Source organism: Garra rufa, chromosome 1 (assembly GCF_049309525.1).
Source record: "Garra rufa chromosome 1, GarRuf1.0, whole genome shotgun sequence".
Classification (NCBI taxonomy): Eukaryota; Metazoa; Chordata; class Actinopteri; order Cypriniformes; family Cyprinidae; genus Garra; species Garra rufa.
In genome coordinates this window covers 96,397,398-96,417,188 of record NC_133361.1, presented here as the reverse complement: position 1 = coordinate 96,417,188, position 19,791 = coordinate 96,397,398, and the positions used below count along the sequence as shown (strand labels likewise).

General features: G+C 38.3%; 1 pseudogene; it reads right to left on the bottom strand.

Annotated features, from left to right (window-relative positions):
• Window positions 1-893: 893 nt before the first annotated feature.
• Window positions 894-19,791, bottom strand: part of LOC141340586 (uncharacterized) — a 187,090-nt pseudogene continuing 168,192 nt past the window's right edge.

The window sequence follows — 19,791 nt, the reverse complement described above, 5'->3', positions numbered from 1 at the left end:
TTGATCGTTTGTTTATGTGATTTACAATATTTAATGTACTATAAACTATTAAGCAAATCAAGTCAAATTATTTTATTTAGCAACTCAAGTGGAATTTATTTGAATTCAATTCTGTTTCCTGACATTCCAATTCAATTCCAATTCCATTTCCTGTCAGCTGCATGCAATTCCAATTCCAATTCCATTCCAGGAAGTGAATTGGAATTTACCATTCATTCTCAATTCAATTCATGAATGGCCCCAACCCTGCCTGGTTCCTAAATTTTTATCTGTAACTGTACTTGTCTATATATATATGTTTTGTTTTTGTTTTCTCTCCCTTGCTGTAATACTTATGTGTTCTGATACTGTACAGCAACCTTGAGTTTGCAGAAAGGCGCTATAAAAAAAAACGTATTATTATTATTATTAGATGCAACCTGGAAGAAGGTTTAATAAAAGCATCTGCTAAATAAAGAAAGACCCTTGTTTCTAGGGTTCTGATTCTTTTCAATTCCCAGTTTCAATTAAAATATGATTAAAGAATAATAACAAACATAATTATTCTGTCTCTTTTTGCAAAACATTCAGATGCAGCTGAATATCATTAACAAAACTCAGCAGGCTACATAAAAAGTGGACTCGTTTGAGAGTTTTGTGAAAAATAGAGCGGCATGATTCCGGATAAACTGAAGGTTTTTTTAATGGAGATTGTGGTTCTATCACAATTCTAACGATAATACAGACACCAAACAAAATCGCATGAAATTTTTAAATGAATGATTCAATGGCTCACTCAAGATTTACTGCATGAATCAGCATTTGTGAACAAATCCCTTGAATGAATGATGATTGAATCCATGATTTATTTATTAACTTAGCATACCCAGTTAAAAAAAAAAAAGTCACCGCTCGCCACTGATGTGAAATACTTCTCTTCACTGTAAATTCTTACGTGAATTTCAAGGTTTGCTATATCTGTTTTTCCACAGTGATGGCACAATTAATTCTTTTTTACATCTGTAACTGTAAGCAGGTAAAAGGCTTCTCTCCTGTGTGAATTCTCATGTGCCTTCGACAGTCTGTTTTTTTTACGAAACTTTTTCCACATTCTTGGCAGGTGTGAGGCTTGTCACCAGAGTGGATTTTCTTGTGGGCTTCAAGGTTTACTTTTACAGAGAAACTTTTTCCACATTGTTGGCAGGTGTAAGGCTTCTCTCCAGTGTGAATTCTCATGTGTACTTTAAGGTTTCCTTGATGAGTGAAACTCTTTCCACACTGTTGACAGGAAAAAGGCTTCTCCCCTGTGTGAATTCTCATGTGCCTTCGACAGTCTGTTTTTTTAAAGAAACTTTTTCCACATTCTTGGCAGGTGTGAGGCTTGTCACCAGAGTGGATTTTCTTGTGGGCTTCAAGGTTTACTTTTACAGAGAAACTTTTTCCACATTGTTGGCAGGTGTAAGGCTTCTCTCCTGTGTGAGTTCTTATGTGGCCATTAAGAGTTTGTTTACGTTTAAAACTCCTTCCACACTGAGGGCATGTGAAGGGCTTCTCTCCATTGTGAATTTTCATGTGGCTTTCAAGGTCTCCTTTTCGAAGGAAACTATTTCCACATTGTTGGCAGGTATAAGGTTTCTCTCCAGTGTGAATTCTTATGTGGACTTTAAGGTTTCCTTGATGAGTGAAACTCTTTCCACACTCAGGGCAGGTATAAGGCTTCTCCCCTGTGTGAATTCTCATGTGCCTTTGAAAGTCTGGTTTTTTAACGAAACTTTTTCCACATTCTTGGCAGGTGTAAGGCTTCTCTCCTGTGTGAGTTCTTATGTGGGCATTAAGAGTTTGTTTGCATGTTAAACCCCTTCCACATTGAGGGCATGTGAAGGGCTTCTCTCCAGTGTGAATTTTTATGTGGCTTTCAAGGTCTCCTTTTCGTAGGAAACTATTTCCACACAGTTCGCAGGTGTAAGACTTTTCTCCAGCATGAATTCTCATGTGTCCTTGAAAGACTGCTTTCGAAACGAAACTTTTTCCACATTGTTGGCAGGTGAAAGGCTTCTCTCCAGTGTGAATTCTCTCGTGTGCTTTAAGGTTTTCTTTTTTAGAGAAACTATTTCCACATTGTTGGCAGGCGTACGGCTTTTCTCCAGTGTGAATCCTCATATGGATTTCAAAGCTTGCTTTTGTATTGTAAATAATTCCACATTGTTGGCAGATAAAAAAAAGACTTCCAAACCATGTCTTTTGAACTATTTTGTGTGTAGTCTTTTCAGTCTGTGAGGAACCAAAGTTCACTTCAGTTATGAAATCAAGATGTTTCTCATACTGAATGTTGTCTTTGGATTCATTCAGCTCTTCACTCTCCTTTTTCAGAAGCATCAGGTCTAACGCAAAAAGAGATCAAAACAATTTTTTAATGACACAAAGCAAAACATCACATTCATACATGTAAACATCAATTCATATTCTTTCTTTCTTTCTTTCTTTCTTTCTTTCTTTCTTCAGTTGTTAAGAAATTTTTATTGAGGAAAACATTTTAGGATTTTTCTCCATATAATTGACTTCTTTGGTTCCCCTGAATTTGAACTGCCAAAATGCAGTTTACATGCAGCTTTAAAGGGCTCTAAACGATCCCAGGGTCTTACCTAGCAAAACAATCGATTATTCATTTTTTACAAATTACAATTTATATACCCTTTAACCGCAAATACTTGTCTTGGTCTAGTTCTGAATGAACTGTGTGTATTCCTGTTTATGATAGTTAGGGTAGGTCAAAAAACTCCCATCTCATTTTCTCGCAACAGAAACGCAATTTACAAAAAAAGGGTAAAAAGGTGATGTAGGACGATTTTGAAAGTGGAGGAGAAAAATGAGATGTAAGTTTTTCAACATACTCTAATTGTTTGCTAAACAGGAATACACAGTGTTCACGCAGAGCTAGACCAATATTAGCATTTTGTGGTTAAAAAGTATATGAATTGTAATTTTTAGAAAATAACTCATTGTTTCGCTAGATAAGACCCTTCTACCTTAGCTGGGATTGTTTAGAGCCCTTTTAAGCCGCATTTAAACTGCATTTTGGAAGTTCAAACTCAGGGGCACCATACATATCCATTATATGGAAAGAAATCCTGAAAAGTTTTCCTCAAAACCTTAATTTCTTTACAACTGAAGAAAGAAAGACATTAATATCTTGCATGAGAAGGGGTGAGTACATTATCTGTAAATCTTTGTTCTGGAAGTGAATTACTGCTTTAAGGAGGTGCTTGACTCAGAAGAAATGCTTGACTCAGAAGAACTGGTTAATTATCGACAGATCTCAAAATAGATCATTCTCTTAGACAGTTTGAATTTTTTTTGGCATGGTTTAATGCCATTATTAGCATTGAGTGTATCTGACCACTACCACTTTGCTTTGTATAAATGAGTAGACATCTCATCAAACACAATTATGGAGTGACAGGGCTCAATATTACATCCTCTTCTCTTTATGCTTCTATATGTTTCCCCTGATAGATGGTGGGTCCCATTCCACACCCTGATGCACATACATCTCAGAGACATCTATATAATGTCTGCATTTACATCTACAAGACATCTGCAAGATGTAGTTTGCTCATCTGCAATACATCTATTGGACATTTCCTATCACATGTCAAATGGTCATCTATTAAATGTATCAAGATGTTTATGAATTAGAATGATTTGTAAAACTGACATCTCACAGATGTTTGTACACAGCAGATGCTTTCCAGATCAAGAGATCTTTAACAGACGCATGTGTGCTATCTGGGTAATCAAGAGTATGCGCAAATTTGTGTGAAATCAGTGCATGATTGTTTTCACAAACAATTCATAATTCACCAGCAACTGTTGTACTACAATTTATTTTAAATTTAAGAAAAATACATGTAGGAATAACTGAAACTACATTTACAAAAAAAAGCATTTACTCTCCAAATTCAGAATCGGATTCTTAAGGCCAGAAATCGGACACTTGCTGTAAATCGAAACCTATCAATTCCTGTGTGCGATCTGCCAGGACCTTGCTTGCTAATCTAAGATTATCTTGTTACAAGAGGGGTGTCACCACCAACATGACAAAGCACTTTAATTTAACAGATTGTTAAAGATCTCGAACATGATTCGAACACCAATGTTGAGTCTATTACTTAACTACAATGATTTATCTGTTTCATTCCTCAACCTTTGACAACTGTGTGAATCAAATAATCACAGAAGTACTGGGATAAACGTTTTTAGTTTGGATATAAACTTTGGTATGTATGGTATAATAGAAGAAAATCACCATTTGAAAGTTATTTGACACTTCGAATAAAGATTTATAGATTACATTGTTGTGCTAGTAGGCAGCAAAAAAGGGGCTGTTAAAATGTATTTGTCTTTGAGTCATTGACTATGTTTACATGCGCACGAATGATGCGATTATTTTCCAATAATCAAGAGTAAGGACTTAATCGCATTATGATGTTTACATGTCAAGAGCCAAGCTCTTCACTCTGGTTTACATGGAATTTCCATTATTCCTATTATTCTTTGCATTATGTTCATGTTGCGCAATGTCCACAACATAAACTCAGTGTGTCACCTTCTTCACCGCCATGGTTTCTAATCTGCAGGCAGGCATGGCACCAGAATAATTTCTCTAACGGGGCTAACGGGGGGCTAGACCAATATGTAGGGGTGCTAAGAATATAATCGATATTCATGACGTCAAAGTTACTTAATGAAGAAATTGTGTTCTTGTTTTTTTAAGAAAAGCAGCTCTGGTACACACCACATTTAACAGAAGTATTAATACAAGTGACCAGAGCCCTGCGCTCCAGCCAGAGCCCAACGGGCAGCAGAGCAAATCTGCGAACAAGCGCACATAAAAGGCTAACGATTCCTGTTCCTGACCAAGAGGGCCCATCCTCTTTGTTTTCTTTATAGTAAAAATAGATATTGTTTGTGAGTGCACACAAATAAATGTAGACCCTTTAAAGTTACGAATAATGTATGACTCTTACCTTTACGAGCAAAACAGTCGGCGTATTTTAAGATGTTTGCAATTAAAGTGATCGCGCTAGAGCCTCCATGTCCTGTAAAGCTCGCGTTAGCCTCCACTCTCCGCACAAATGATAGGATATGAGTCTTACAGCGCACATATAGGTTAAACGTTTAAACTAACTTTTTGATAGGCTTCGACTGTTTAATATCTATAGATTTTATTTTTGGCAAGTTATGATTTTAAAAAGGCTAAATTGATCAAGCATATCAACTCACGGTCTGCCGCTGGCCGCTTGGTCGTTAAAAATCTAATAAAAAAAACAGAAGAAAAAAATGCTCCAAACGTTTTTCTAAATTAACTTAAAAAACTGAAACGAAATACAATTACATTGCCATATGGCCTATAACTGAACTATTTTAATAGCTGAAAAAGTAGAAAAATAAGCTGTTTTGGCAGAAGTGGCCAAAAAACGATCTCGGGTCGGAGTCTGGCCAGACTCTTACCAAGAATTCGGATAAGCTGTTCGACAAGAGCTGGGCTAGGACCTATATTTTAGGCCTATTCAAAAACTTTTTACATGCAAAGGAAAGACTTCAAAACTGGACATCACCATGCGCTCTGTCAGATGTGGGTCGTGCGCTCTACATTAACACAATTCATATGAATGCATAATCAGAACTGTGCATACTTTACACTTAAATTAAACATTAAACTAACAGCACATCTCAATCTTAGTGATGATGTAATGGATTAAATGTAGCCTAATGCAGGAAACTGCGCTCACATGACGCGTGTGGCAGATTACTGTGACAGATATGTGCTAACAGCACGAGACAGCACTCTTCTATCTCAGCTGCTTGGGGGGCTAAACCAGGGATATTGAAAATTCTGACCGGGTTATAGCCCCCCTAGCCCCTGTGTAGCATCGTCCCTGTCTGCAGGTGCGTGGCACGTCATTCGTGGAAGTCACAAGCACATGCGCACTCTGGTCAAAGTGGCAATACTGCGATTAAGGTGTTTACATGACTGTATATTTTGATTAAAATCGGCGTGCGCCACCTATGTTAATACGATTATGCTTGCTGCGATTATGAGCTTAATCGCATTATTATGATCGAAGTATTGCATTTACATGAAGAAAAGTTTAATCGCAGTATTGCCAAAATCTCATTATAATCGCATTAAGAGGGTCCATGTAAATGCACTCATTCATTCAAGAGATTTGTTCAAAAACTTTACTGAAATAAAATAAAAATATCCTCTTAATGCCTTAAAAAAAGAAAAATGAGCCATTTTCTAATTTTTAACATTAAATTTAAAAAACAAATGATCGGATGATACAAGGACCGACATATAATTTATAAAACAACAAGGGACATTTGACAAAAGACTAAGACGTTTGTATGGTTAACACATGATGTAACCGAGTATAAAAAAGTAAACACAGGACATCTGACCTCCATCCTAAAATGAGTTTGACCACTCTGTAAGTACAATCTGTTACTAAAGTTAATCTGAGAGCTTGATCCTCACATTTATGTTGTCTCTTAATGTGAAGAAGATCCAACACATGTGCTGCTACATGAGCTCAGCAGAAGAAACACTTAGATCAACTTCTAATGATCTTCTATCATCCTCATTTGTAAAAGTCACAACAGATGTTTTCTTTAGTGCACTACTTGGGTCTCTCTACCAAGCTGTGTCAGCTGGAGAAATTATTTATGTTATTAGTAGGCTGGTATTTCTAACATCGACCATGACTTATTTATTGCTTGTTTTAGTGCTATTTAATTTCAGGTATGTATGTATGTTACTATATGCCACTTTGGAGACGAGTAAAAAAAAAAAAAAAAAAAAAAAACTTACAGGCAACAGATGTGCAATAAACACCTGACAGTATTATAGTTTATTGTGAGCAGATTTATAATTATATTTCTCAAAGATAGCATGTACAGGATGAAAATCAGCAATTATGTTTTTGAATTTTAATTCTGTGTTGACATAACTGAACTGTTTCTAATGATCTCAGACACAAATTCTACAGATTATATATTTTGTTCTTGAATTTGTCCCCGTTTTTTTCTTTTTTTCTTTCAAAACCATTTTAAATTAACCATCCATTTTAAGGTAGAGAGCCCTGCCCACTGCACCACCACTGGGGGTGAGCTTGAGCACAACTCTGGGGACTTAATAGACTTCTTTTCTGAAGCTTCAGTGGATTACTCTGGTGACTTAATAGATCTCCATACTGTTATACCTACCTGCCATGTCCAACCTGTCTGCCTGGACTTCCCACCCACCCACCCACCCTCCCTCCCTCCCTCTTCTGTCAATGTCTGAATCTCCGCTGGTTCCGTCCAGCCGTCCTGAATCTCCGCTGGTTCTGTACAGCCGTCCTGAATCTCCCCTGGTTCCGTCCAGCCGTCCTGAATCTCCGCTGGTTCCGTCCAGCCGTCCAGAGTCACAATTGATCCCATCCAGTCATCCAGAGTCACCACTGATCCCGTCCAGAGTCACCACTGCTCCCGTCCAGTGTCACCACTGCTCCCGTCCAGTCGTCCAGAGTCACCACTGATCCCATCCAGTCGTCCAGAGTCATCGCTGGTTCCGCCCAGCCTTCCAGAATCGCAGCTGTCACCTGTCAGTCCCCCTGCTCACCCTCAGTCCACCACCTGTGCAGTGGGCTCGCCGCGGGGCTGCCAGCTTACATCGGCTGGAGGATCCCTCCTCTTCACCTCAAGCCTCAGAGTCCAGAACTCCGACCCTGCGGCTCCACCATGGCTCTCAGCGCCCTCAGCTACAACGTCGCCCGTCGGTCCACCAGCTCCACTGGGCTCCCTCGTCTTTCCGGCTCCGCCCTGGTCGGTTGTCACCCCTCTGTCACCTCAGGACTCTGCTCCTCCGGCCAAGCCTCGTCACGCCGTCCCACCGGCTCCTAGGGACTCCTCCCTCCCTTAGGCACAGCCTCCATCCTCTGTTGCTCCGGCTCCGTTGCAGACCTCCGGAACTCCGCCTCGACCGCCAGAGCCTCCTGTTCCGCCTTGGCCCTCCGGATCCGCGGTGTCGCCCAGGATTTTCGGCTCTCCGTCTCCACCTCGGGCTCCTCCTCCACCTGCTCTGCCTCTGTCGGTCGGCCCCCTGGAGTCGGCATTCCTTCCTTCACCATGGCTCCTCCCTCCGTCGGCTCCACCGTGGGCCGTCTTCATGGCTGTGGCCTGGGTCTCGTTCTGTTCCCCCTGCTCTGGGTCCCTCCTGTTTCCTCCCTGGCTCCTCCCTCCATCGTCGCCCCCTTGGACTGTCCTGTCTGTCGCCTGGACTTTTGTTTTGGTCCCCCTTCTGGGGTTGCGTCCTCCGCCGAAGCCTCCTTCATGGAGTTTTTCTGTTTTTCCACCCTTGTCTGTTTTGTTTTTGTTTTTATTTTTCTACGGCGCGAGGACGGGGGGCGTAATGTCACAGTTCTGTCAGTTCATGTACTTGGTTCTCCCATTGTCTCCCCCCATCGATCTGTCTGATTTGGTTTTGCCCTCGTTTGCCCTGATCCCCGTCACCTTTGTGTAATCATTAGTTTCCCTTTATAAGTCTGTCTTTGAGTTTAGTACACTGTCGGCCTTTGTTGCTGTCTACATGTTCCTCGTGTGTGGATTTATCTCTGTGTTCCAAATATACCGTTTGTATTGTATCTCGTCTCACGTCTCATCCATCCAGCACGTACACTTGTTACACTCATGGTGCTCCTAAATATTTTTTCACAGTCGCACATAGTCATTTTCAGGCATCGAACCCCCAACTGCTCCCCAGGCGCTGCTCAAGCTTGTAATGTTAGAGAAATAACGCATCAGTTTGTTAATATTTGGCTTGTTGTTCTCTTTTGTACAGGAGTAAATATTAACAAATATGGGTAATACTCTATTTTATAGTGTCCATCTTACATTTTACATGTACTTATTATAGAAATAGATTGTGCGTTTCTGATCCAGACCCTAAAGGAATTCATTACCCAAAAATGAAAACGATCATCATATACTTAGCCTCAAGTCAGTACAAACCAATAAGAAATTCATTCCGGTGGAGGAACAGAAATCTCTCAGATTTAATTAAAAATATCTTCATATCTTTGTGTTTTATGGGTTTGGAAAAACATGAGGGTGAGTAAATGACAGTTTTCATTTTATAGTAATTAAATGTTGTTAATATTACTGGGTACTTAAATGTACCTACTCTGTGACAAGAACACTATAAAATAAAATGTAACCAAAGTATGTAGATGGAAATTTCAGATGATTAAATGTGTAAACTTTTGTTTCTATAGGTGGAATAAAGAAGAATGTAATAACCAAAAGCGTAAACCAGAAAGACATCGAAAAGTCACTCTCGAAATGGTTTACAGGTGCTAGAGACAGGGGCGGAGAGCAATCAGGTCACAGCTGTCTTCAGGACCGTGATCAATTTTGTGTCCACCCATACAAACTGTGTTGAGACCAAGTATTGTAATGCTGGTATTGTAAGTAAAACAGAGTTTTTGTGTTTTATGTTGTCATTGAGTTTTTAAAAGGGTTAGTAGTGATGGGGACGAGACCGCCTATGCCGAGTCCGAGTCAAGACCGAGTCTTTGAAGGGTCGAGACCGAGTCCGTAGGTTTTCAAATACAGTCGAGTCCGAGTCAAGACCGAGTCTTCAAGGAGTCGAGACCGCATCCAGACCAATCAAAAAAAGAACAGATTTTCATGATTTACTTACATTTAACATTACCCAAGTATCATATTCAGCAATTCAATTCAAGAATGGTAGAGTGGGGATTGTTGGCTATAGGAGCAGTCTAGCTGGCACACTCGTCTACCAAACTTTTTCTCAGAATAATATTTTAAGACTAGGGAGCTCAGCTGGAGTCAAAATTTAGTAGGCCTATGGCATGATGTCAACATTTGATTAAAGTTGAAGGTGTTGCATTTTGATACTAATAACAGCAATATATAAATAACTTATAAACAGTTACATCATACAATTTACAATGTTCCAAAATCTTACTCATTACATACTGTATTTTAACAGTCTACAATTAACAACAATAGAGAGCCTTTTAGCACCCTTACCCCCAACAAGTTTGATGTCAGTCAAGGATCAGCGCACAAAATTATCATGGAGATGCTTGACCGTACATGTGCCATTACAGAACACAACATTGTCTGGCCAAATGACTGTCAGAACACTGTCCAAGCAGCCCTATTCAGACGGGCATGTGGGATAGATGGAATAGTTGATGCAATCGATGGGTGCCACTTTAGAATCCTGAGGCCACCGATTGGGGGGAGGGGGGGGGTTAATTTGAACCGGAAGGCCTACTATTCGGTGCTGCTGCAGGGTATTGTAGATGACCAAGGTAGATTCACAGACATATTTTCTGGAAGATTGCACGATGCCCGAATGCTTAGGGTATGACCATTCTTCAATTATTGGAGACAGAAGTTGGGAGACTATAGATAACTTGGGGATAGTGCATACATAAGCAACAGTTTCCCTTTCATTGTCACTCCGAAACGTGACAATGGAACGTTGAATGAAGATGACAGCCGCAGAAATCCAATGATCAGCAGAGGGAGGGTAGTAGTTGAACAAGCCTTTGGTCGGCTAAAATGTAAATGGAGACGACTTCGTGAACTTCAGAACTCTCGTGTAGACGTAATAGTGCTTGGCGTGAATGTAACTTATCTTATAGAAAAGCATTAAAAACTGCCAGATCGGATTACTTTTCGTCTCTCTTAGAAGAAAACAAACATAACCCTAGGTATTTGTTCAATACTGTGGTTAAATTAACGAAAAATATAGCAGAAACAGGTGCAGACATTTCCCAACAGCACAGCAGTAATGACTTTATGACGTACTTTACCTCCAAGATAGACACTATTAGAGATAAAATTGTAACCATACAGCCGCCCGCTACAGTATCGCATCAGATAATGTGTTGTAGATCTCCTGAGGAACAATTCCACTTATTCTCTATTATAGGAGAGGAAGAATTGTATCATCTAAACCTACAACATGCATGTTAGACTCTATTCCATCTAAGCTACTAAAGGAGGTACTTCCAGAAGTCATAGATCCTCTTCTGAATATTTTTAATTCATCACTATCATTAGGATATGTCCCCAAAACCTTCAAACTGGCTGTTATTAAGCCACTCATTAAAAAAACACAACTTGACCCCACTGAATTAATTAACTACAGACCAATTTCGAATCTCCCTTTTCTGTCAAAGATACTAGAAAAGGTAGTATCCTCACAATTATGCTCCTTCTTAGAGAAAAATGGTATCTGTGAGGATTTCCAGTCAGGTTTTAGACCATATCATAGTACTGAGACTGCTCTTATTAGAGTTACAAATGACCTGCTCTTGTCAACCGATCGTGGTTGCATCTCCCTATTAGTGCTACTGGATCTTAGTGCTGCGTTTGATACTATTGACCACAACATTCTTTTAAACAGACTTGAAAATTATGTAGGCATTAATGGTAGTGCACTGGCTTGGTTCGAATCGTACTTATCTGACCGTCATCAGTTTGTGGCAATAAATGAAGAGGTATCATTTAAATCGCAAGTACAGTATGGAGTACCTCAAGGCTCAGTACTAGGGCCATTACTTTTTACGCTTTACATGTTACCCTTGGGAGATATCATCAGGAAACATGGTGTTAGCTTTCATTGTTACGCTGATGATACTCAGCTCTATATTTCTTCGCAGCCCGGCAAAACATATCAATTCGAAAAACTAACAATGCATAGCTGATATTAAAAACTGGATGGCGAATAACTTCTTACTGTTAAATCCTGAAAAAACAGAGGTGTTAATTATTGGACCTAAAACCTCCACAAGTAATAACCTAAAACACAGTCTAATACTAGATGGCTGCTCTGTAAATTCGTCGTCATCAGTTAGGAACCTAGGCGTCCTATTCGATAGCAATCTCTCCTTTGAAAGCCACATTTCTAGCATTTGCAAAACCGCATTTTTCCATCTTAAAATATATCAAAATTACGACCTATGCTATCAATGTCAAATGCTGAAACATTAATTCATGCATTCATGACCTCAAGGGTAGATTATTGTAATGCTTTATTGGGTGGTTGTTCTGCACGCTTAATAAACAAACTCCAGCTGGTCCAAAATGCAGCAGCTAGAGTTCTTACTAGAACTAGAAAGTATTTGTTGTTTATAAATTATATTGTCTTTTGTTATGTTTATTGTCAATAAATAAATAATAAAAAAATAAAAAAAATAGAACTAGAAAGTATGAGCATATTAGCCCGGTTCTGTCAGCACTGCATTGGCTCCCTATAAAACATCGTATAGATTTTAAAATCTTGCTAATTACTTATAAAGCCCTCAATGGTTTAGCTCCTCAGTACTTGAACGAGCTCCTATCGTATTATAGTCCTTCACGTCCGCTGCGTTCTCAAAATTCTGGCAATTTGATAATATCTAGAATATCAAAATCAACTGCCGGCGGCAGATCATTTTCTTATCTAGCGCCTAAACTCTGGAACAATCTACCTAACACTGTTCGGGAGGCAGACACACTCTGTCAGTTTAAATCTAGATTAAATACACATCTCTTTAACCTGGCTTACACATAAAACATTAACACATTCCTATAATTCAAATCCGTTAAAGGATTGTTAGGCTGCATTAATTAGGTCAACCGGAACCGAAAACACCTCCCATAACACCTGATGCACTCGTTGCATCGTAAAAAGAATGGCATCTACGCTAATATTAGTCTGTGTCATTCTTATTCCGAGGTCACCATAGCCACCAGACCCAGCCTGTATCCGGATCAGATGGTCACTGCAGTCCCCCGGATCCAGTCCGTACCCAGCTTAGATCATGGATCACCACCTGGAGATGACTTCAATAGCCATGGATGTCACCCAGATGAGCTCCAGAGACGGATCATCACTAAAGACCTCGCCAACCTTGACGGCCATCGGCACTACACCACAGGATCCTGATGAGTTCTCTACAATTAGACATTAGTACAAACTGCTGGTTCCGTCTGGCCAGAGGAGAACTGGTCCCCCGACTGAGCCTGGTTTCTCCCAAGGTTTTTTTCTCCATCTCTGTCACCTGTGGAGTTTCGGTTCCTTGCCGCTGTCGGCTCTGGCTTGCTTAGTTGGGGACACTTTCCAGCGATATCGTATACTATTTGAACTGAACTGACGATGATATCATTGAATTCAGTGATGAACTGCCTTTAACTGAAAATTGATTTACAATAATGTGTTACTTACACACTATTGTGCTGTTTAAATACTGTGCAGTTGCTTTGACACAATCTGTATTGTTAAAAGCGCTATATAAATAAAGGTGACTTGACTTGGCTGTAAATATTCTGACGACTTTTGGAAACAGGTATCTATCTTAGTTTTTTATATATTTTGTAAAATAGTTCAAATAGATGAATCTATGATCCGTTTTTTTTTATTTCAATACTGGATCAGAGGAAGTTGATAATGCCCCGCCCCGCCCCGCCGCAGTATGCGTCCCTTATTTTTTTGTATTAAAAGTGGTAACCATAACTGCGTCCAAACCTGATCCTGGTCAGCCAGTACCCTACAGAGATTATGTTCTCTGTTATACAATTAACTAAATCTAGGAAATCTATATAGACTGATCTCAATTATTATATACCATTTTTATGTCGACCTAGGGGATAAAATTCAACAAATTTAGAGAGAGAGAGACTATGGAAAAAGAAAGGGGACAAACTCCCCACTCAACCATCAGATGAAAAATTCATCACACAATAATTCCTTCCGAGGTTTCATTAAAGGGGCAATTACATTAGCCAATCCTACAAGTTGGCTGTTACACTGACCTTTTAATGGAAAACACCCCAAAACCGACTGTCAGAGGATGAGAAGCGGTGGAAAACTAAAAACATTAGTAAAATTTAGGGCCGGGACTTTAACACATTAATTTAGATTAATTAATTACACAAAAATAACGTTATTTTAATTGCACTTATTTTTGCACCGTGGAACATTTCTCACTGGATGAGTTTCAGCGGACCGATTATACTGGAGCACCAACAAACCACAGTGAACATGAACATGGACAAAGAAGTTGATGAGACCGCTTTGGTTGGCCCTGTGGATGGGAAATTTTGTTATAAAAAACGAATGGATGGAAGCGTCAATAAGAGCACGGTTGTGTGCAAGCTATGCAACGAAGAATTAGCATATCACCACAGCACATTGAGCCTCAAGTATCACCTCAATACTAAACATATAGCAGCTAGGGTTACCACTGTTAATACAAAAAAATAAGGGGCGCATACTGCTGCGGTTGGGGCGGGAGGTTGGGGGGTGCACGTGGGCAAAACTGCATGAGACTCGGGGGTAGGGGGGTTACCTGGAGAACGATATCTGCATCTTTTTAGACTTGGCAGACTCTACTTAAAAGACCCACCCTCCTCACTGGACAGTTAAAAAGACCAATACTTAGCATAATCAGCATAGCATATGCATATCTTAGCATAATTAGCTAAAGTGCTAGAAATCAATGGTTTTAGTATTAGAAGCAGATACTAGGTTTAATGTTAAGAAGTTACACTTGTCAAAACATTTCTACACTCGTGTGACATTATTCATAAACATCATTCATTTCTGTAATGAGCTTTAAGAATAAAAACCAACCTGTTTGTTCCTCTGTATCTTCATGTTTCAATGTTTCTTCAATTTTCATGGCTTCATTCTCCTTTTTAATAAAATCCATCTTTCTTTGTTCCTCAGTATCTTCATGTTTGACTCTGAATGCTTCTTCAATCTTCATGTCTTCACTCTCCTCTTTAATAAACACCATCTTTATAATAGTGTGTCACGTGGATCTCAGTTGCTTCAGCAGGGTTTTTTTCTGTTTGGACACTTTTGTCCTGTTTAAGATCAGAATAATTAACAGAAAGTAAATATTCTCAAAAATAAATGCAAACTAAATTTCTATGTTTTCACTACAGCAGTCAGTGCACTGGTAAGAGACTCAGTCAGAGTAATAGGCTAGTTAATGGGAAATAACCTGACTAAAACAGGTATTACACACATAGTTAATATTAAGCATTTATCATTTAGTTTTTGCATTCAATTATTTGTACATAAGATTTAATAGATTACACTTCCACGAACACATTTGCAGTTTGTAAAAGTTATCATTATACATGTTTGTGTTTGTTGTCACTGAATGAGTTGATTCAATCGATTCGAATCACTGAATCATTTCACCACTGATTCGGTTCAGATGATTTAGATTCGCATTTTCTTTCACTTTCTACTTGAACGATGCACTGATTCACATTTACGGAGCAAAATGAGTCACGCATTTTCTGTTATTAATATGAGTGCACTTTACTCGCAAAAATAAAGCATTACAATGTTGTATTTAAGATTGAAAGCTTGTAAAAACTTTTAAATTAACCACAGTTTGCATTGATTAAAAAACTTAAAAACCACAAACCTTTCTTCAGCCGAATCACAACAAATGCTAGGGGCGCCGCTTTATGACGTCTCATCACCAAAATAAAAGTCCCGTTTACCCACTGATGATGTTTTATGTGCTTTCCACAATTATTAGCATGTTAAATGTAGAAACTATTATATTTTCGCTTGTTAAATTAATGTACATTTACGAACCTATACTTTGCAAGTGTTTCTGTACAAAAGATGAGGGAGTGACTGTAAATCTGACATAATACACTCTTTTGACTAATCAACGTCTTATTTATTTATTTACTTTTCCCCATTATTTAGAAAGTCACTGAAACACTATCATGGATTTTTTTTCTTTTGCTATTGTGGCGAATGAGAACACAAAAATATATTTGCTGCAGTTTACTTTACATAACTATGATGACTTTTACTTCTGAGAGCCCTGGAAATGTGACTAATTCATGAGTGCTTATACTGCACATGGATACAATGAACTCAATTAATGCATTATTTTGTTTCATTATTACAATACTATGAACTATAATCTACAATAATTATCTTTTTTCCTTTTTGTAATATTGAATACTGTAGCTACACTCTGTAGTGAATTTAACAATTTAATAGTTTTTAATTTAATAATTTGTTTATTTTTTGTAAACGTAACTGTTTTTTTGTAAAATGTAACTCTGTGACAGAAAGGACAACATATTTAATAGGTAATTATAAAAAAAAAAATTCATTTATAGCTGGAAAATTTGCCCAGGAAAATATGCCTGTCATTTTCACACACTAATGTTCCTGTTTTTGACCAGCAGGTGTCACCAGTGCTTCCCTTTATTTAGAGATCATTTTAAGTTGACAAGTATGAAATAAAAAATATGTGTATACACACTCTCTATATAGGTATTATGTATTATGTACAATAACTGTTGTAATGTATTATATTAGTTCATGTTATGTAATGAATTATTGTATTACCACACATACACAATTATATTTGTTGAAAAGATATTACAATTAAATATTTATGTTTATTAAAAAAGAGGGTAAGAGAGAGAGGTAGGAAAGAAAATATTACTCTGTTAACGACTAGTAATTCAATGTTTAACCCTTTAGGTGCCAGGGTTTTTTTTGGAAAAATGCTGGATTTTGACACCAAGATTTCAAAAGCTTGTTGCTTGAAAGGGCTTAAAGATAGAGGTCTACTGTAAATTAGAAAAATGTTGGGCATGACCTAAAGTTTATGTGGGGTGTAAATATACTCATCTAATCTAATTATGACGTCACCAGGGGGCGGCCATCTTGAATTTCAAAATATTCAGGAAATCATAGAAATTGAATTGATATTTGAACTTATTGGCATGTTTTTTTGTTTGTTTGTTTTTGGTCTATTTATTCTCATTCCAAATGATCAGAGAAGAGGAAACCAACAATAAAACAGGACAAATTACTAAATTATTACTAAACTACCCGGATAGCAAATAGTAATTGAAGCAATGTTAAATCAACATCCCGCTGTCAACGGTAAAACTATTGAATCAACGTCGAACTTTGATGTTGATTCTTCATCATGTTGCACCCTCTATTATCATTGAAACAACGTTTAAATCATACCTAGAGATCAACAGAATTTCAATGGTATTTCGATTACAATGGATATTGAAACAATGTTGAAATCCCAGCATATCAACAAAACTTCAGTGGTGTTTTAGTATACCACAGGTTTAATCTGAAGGTCTGTAATTTTAATATAATATTAAAAACATTATTAATAGACTATAATCCTGCTTTATCGACAGACAGGATGGGCTAGCAAAAATATAGAAAATAGAAACTATACCTTTAGGCTATAACCTAGACTAGCACAAATGACACACCACGCATTCTTTAAAAATTAAACATTTTTTATTGTATTATTTATTTATTTATTTATTTTTTCTTTTAAAGTGCTGACTCCTGCTGCGTCTGTCTTCCAGCTCCTCCAGCTCGGTCTGGGGCGTAGCGCAGCCACTTCTGTACGGCTTGAGTGAAGTCGTAGTTGTTCGCCGTTGTAAGACGTTGAGTCAAGGCGTCTAGAATACAAGTAAAAGTATGCTACTGTGATTTAGTCAATGATTTGTCTTTATTTCCGATTACACAAGTCTCTTATACTTTATACTTCTACTTTTATAATGGCTAATATTGTTCATTAAAACTGACATTTAATAAAAAAAGGCAGAGTTGTGCTTGTCATGTTTCATTTTATTATAGGCTACATAGAGCAAAGATGTATTATACACAGTCAGTGCACATAAAGCTTTAATCACATATTAATTTGTTTTATTATTTTTTTAAATGAGTACGAAAAGAGAGTTGTGGTTTATATTTTGAAGAGAACAAAAAGGCAGTGGTGTTTGATATCACTTCCTTTAATTGTAATTGTTTTGTAACACGTTGCATGAACCACGTTTTTGTCGCTATTGATATGTTTAACGTTGAATAAAACGGAAAAGAGACAATGCTGTCTGATATAATATTTCGTTTCACTGTAATGCTGTACATTCCCTGAACTACGTTTTTGCAGCTATTAATATGTTTAAATGAAAACGATAAGAGGCAGAGGTGGTTGATATCATATTTCGTCTTATTGTAAATACATACAGTGAAGATAACCAGAGTAGAAAAGGCGAGCTGACTGACATTATAAAGTGCACTGCTGTTCCATTTGCAGAATTACAGGACTTGCATCCTCACGAGTTCGTACTCCCAAGTCAAACTTCCAAGTCCGAACTACAAAGGACGTAAGTCCGAACTTTGCGTACTTGGTATTGAGAAACGGCCTGAATCACATTACAGGTTTAACAGCGAAATTAGCGCGAAATTTAACAGTCACGTGCGTGCTCGATGCTGGTCCGATATTTTTCCACTCTGGTCTGAAGAGTCACTGAGGTAATTTGTGGCAGCAGGGACACCACAACAAACTTCACATCTGGAAACATTAACTGGTAAGTCAAAGGCAACGTCTTGGTGAATGTAGCCGTTTTTAAAGTGTCAAATAGCCTATCTTAGGATGAAATTATTTGACAAACACGTAGCCTAGGCTACAGTTTTATGACATGCAGTAGGCTAAGGCTCACATTTGTGTGAAGTGCTTCTCCCTTCTCACCAGAGGGAGAAAAATCTTTTAATTTCTTCTGAAGGCCTAATGTGTCTAGTGTTACACAATTTAGAGAAATAGCCTAGCTGAGGTAGACATCCGCCTGCCAGATGTGATTCGGCCTCAGGTTAGCCCTTTCTTCAGACGAACTCTTTTACAGACTATGGACGAACTACTAGCGAATTGGCCGAATAGGAGCAAGCTTATTACTTACTTATTCCTTATTTAGTTTCAAGGTTCAATGCACATCGGTGTTCAGTCAAACTAGGCTACTTGTCAAATATAGACAAAATGGGAAAAATAATAAGCTAAATTAATTAAAAAAAATTATGTTACATAGTCCAATTGGTAGTAAATTGAATAGGATGGGAGAGAAGCGTGAAGCTTGAGTTAATTTACTCAATTGAGGGCATACTGTTTTACTGAAAGCACTGCATTCATACTGCATTCATACTTAAGCAGAATGATTTACCAAACATGCATTTGCAGAGAGCCATTTCTTTAAAGGGCCGCTTCTGTTTGCCCACATCCTTATTCTTCTTGCCTGCCCAGTTTAGGCCTGAGGCCAGCTCATTGGTCATGCTGTATGCCAGCATGCGCCGGACCCTGATCTCCAGGGTGGTCCCCCCAATAACTGTGAAGCGGGCCACCTATCAAAATAAAAAAGTAACTATTTTCAGTTTAAAAAGTAAACAATTAAAAAAAAAATCTCTTTTTCAAAGATGATTTAATGTTAATGTAGATTTGTCAATTGTCAAGTCTGAATTTAACTGAGATTGATAAAGATGTGCTAAAATATCAGACATTGTTGACTGGGACATTTTAAAGTGACATTTGTTTCTATTCTCGTCTGGGATGAGCTTAAACACAGATAGTTTAACAGATTTGTTAAACAGTTTAACAAAATTTGGCAGATCAATGAAGGTCAATCAGAAGAATGATTTGACCACTATTTAATCCTTAAATAATTACCATTGCTTTTCTAGCCTCCTGGGACTGGAGTATCACCTCTGCGTTCTCCAGCTCCTCCATGCTGTGCAGAGGCAGTTGCTGTGGCTCTTCAGTCAAGCCCACCACCCCAGAACTTTGACCACACCTACAGGACTTGCGGAACTCTCGGAAGTCCTGCCACAGGTCCCTCACCTCCTTCGTCAACTCTGTGACAGTGGTGAGCAGTTTCTGCAAGGTTACATCT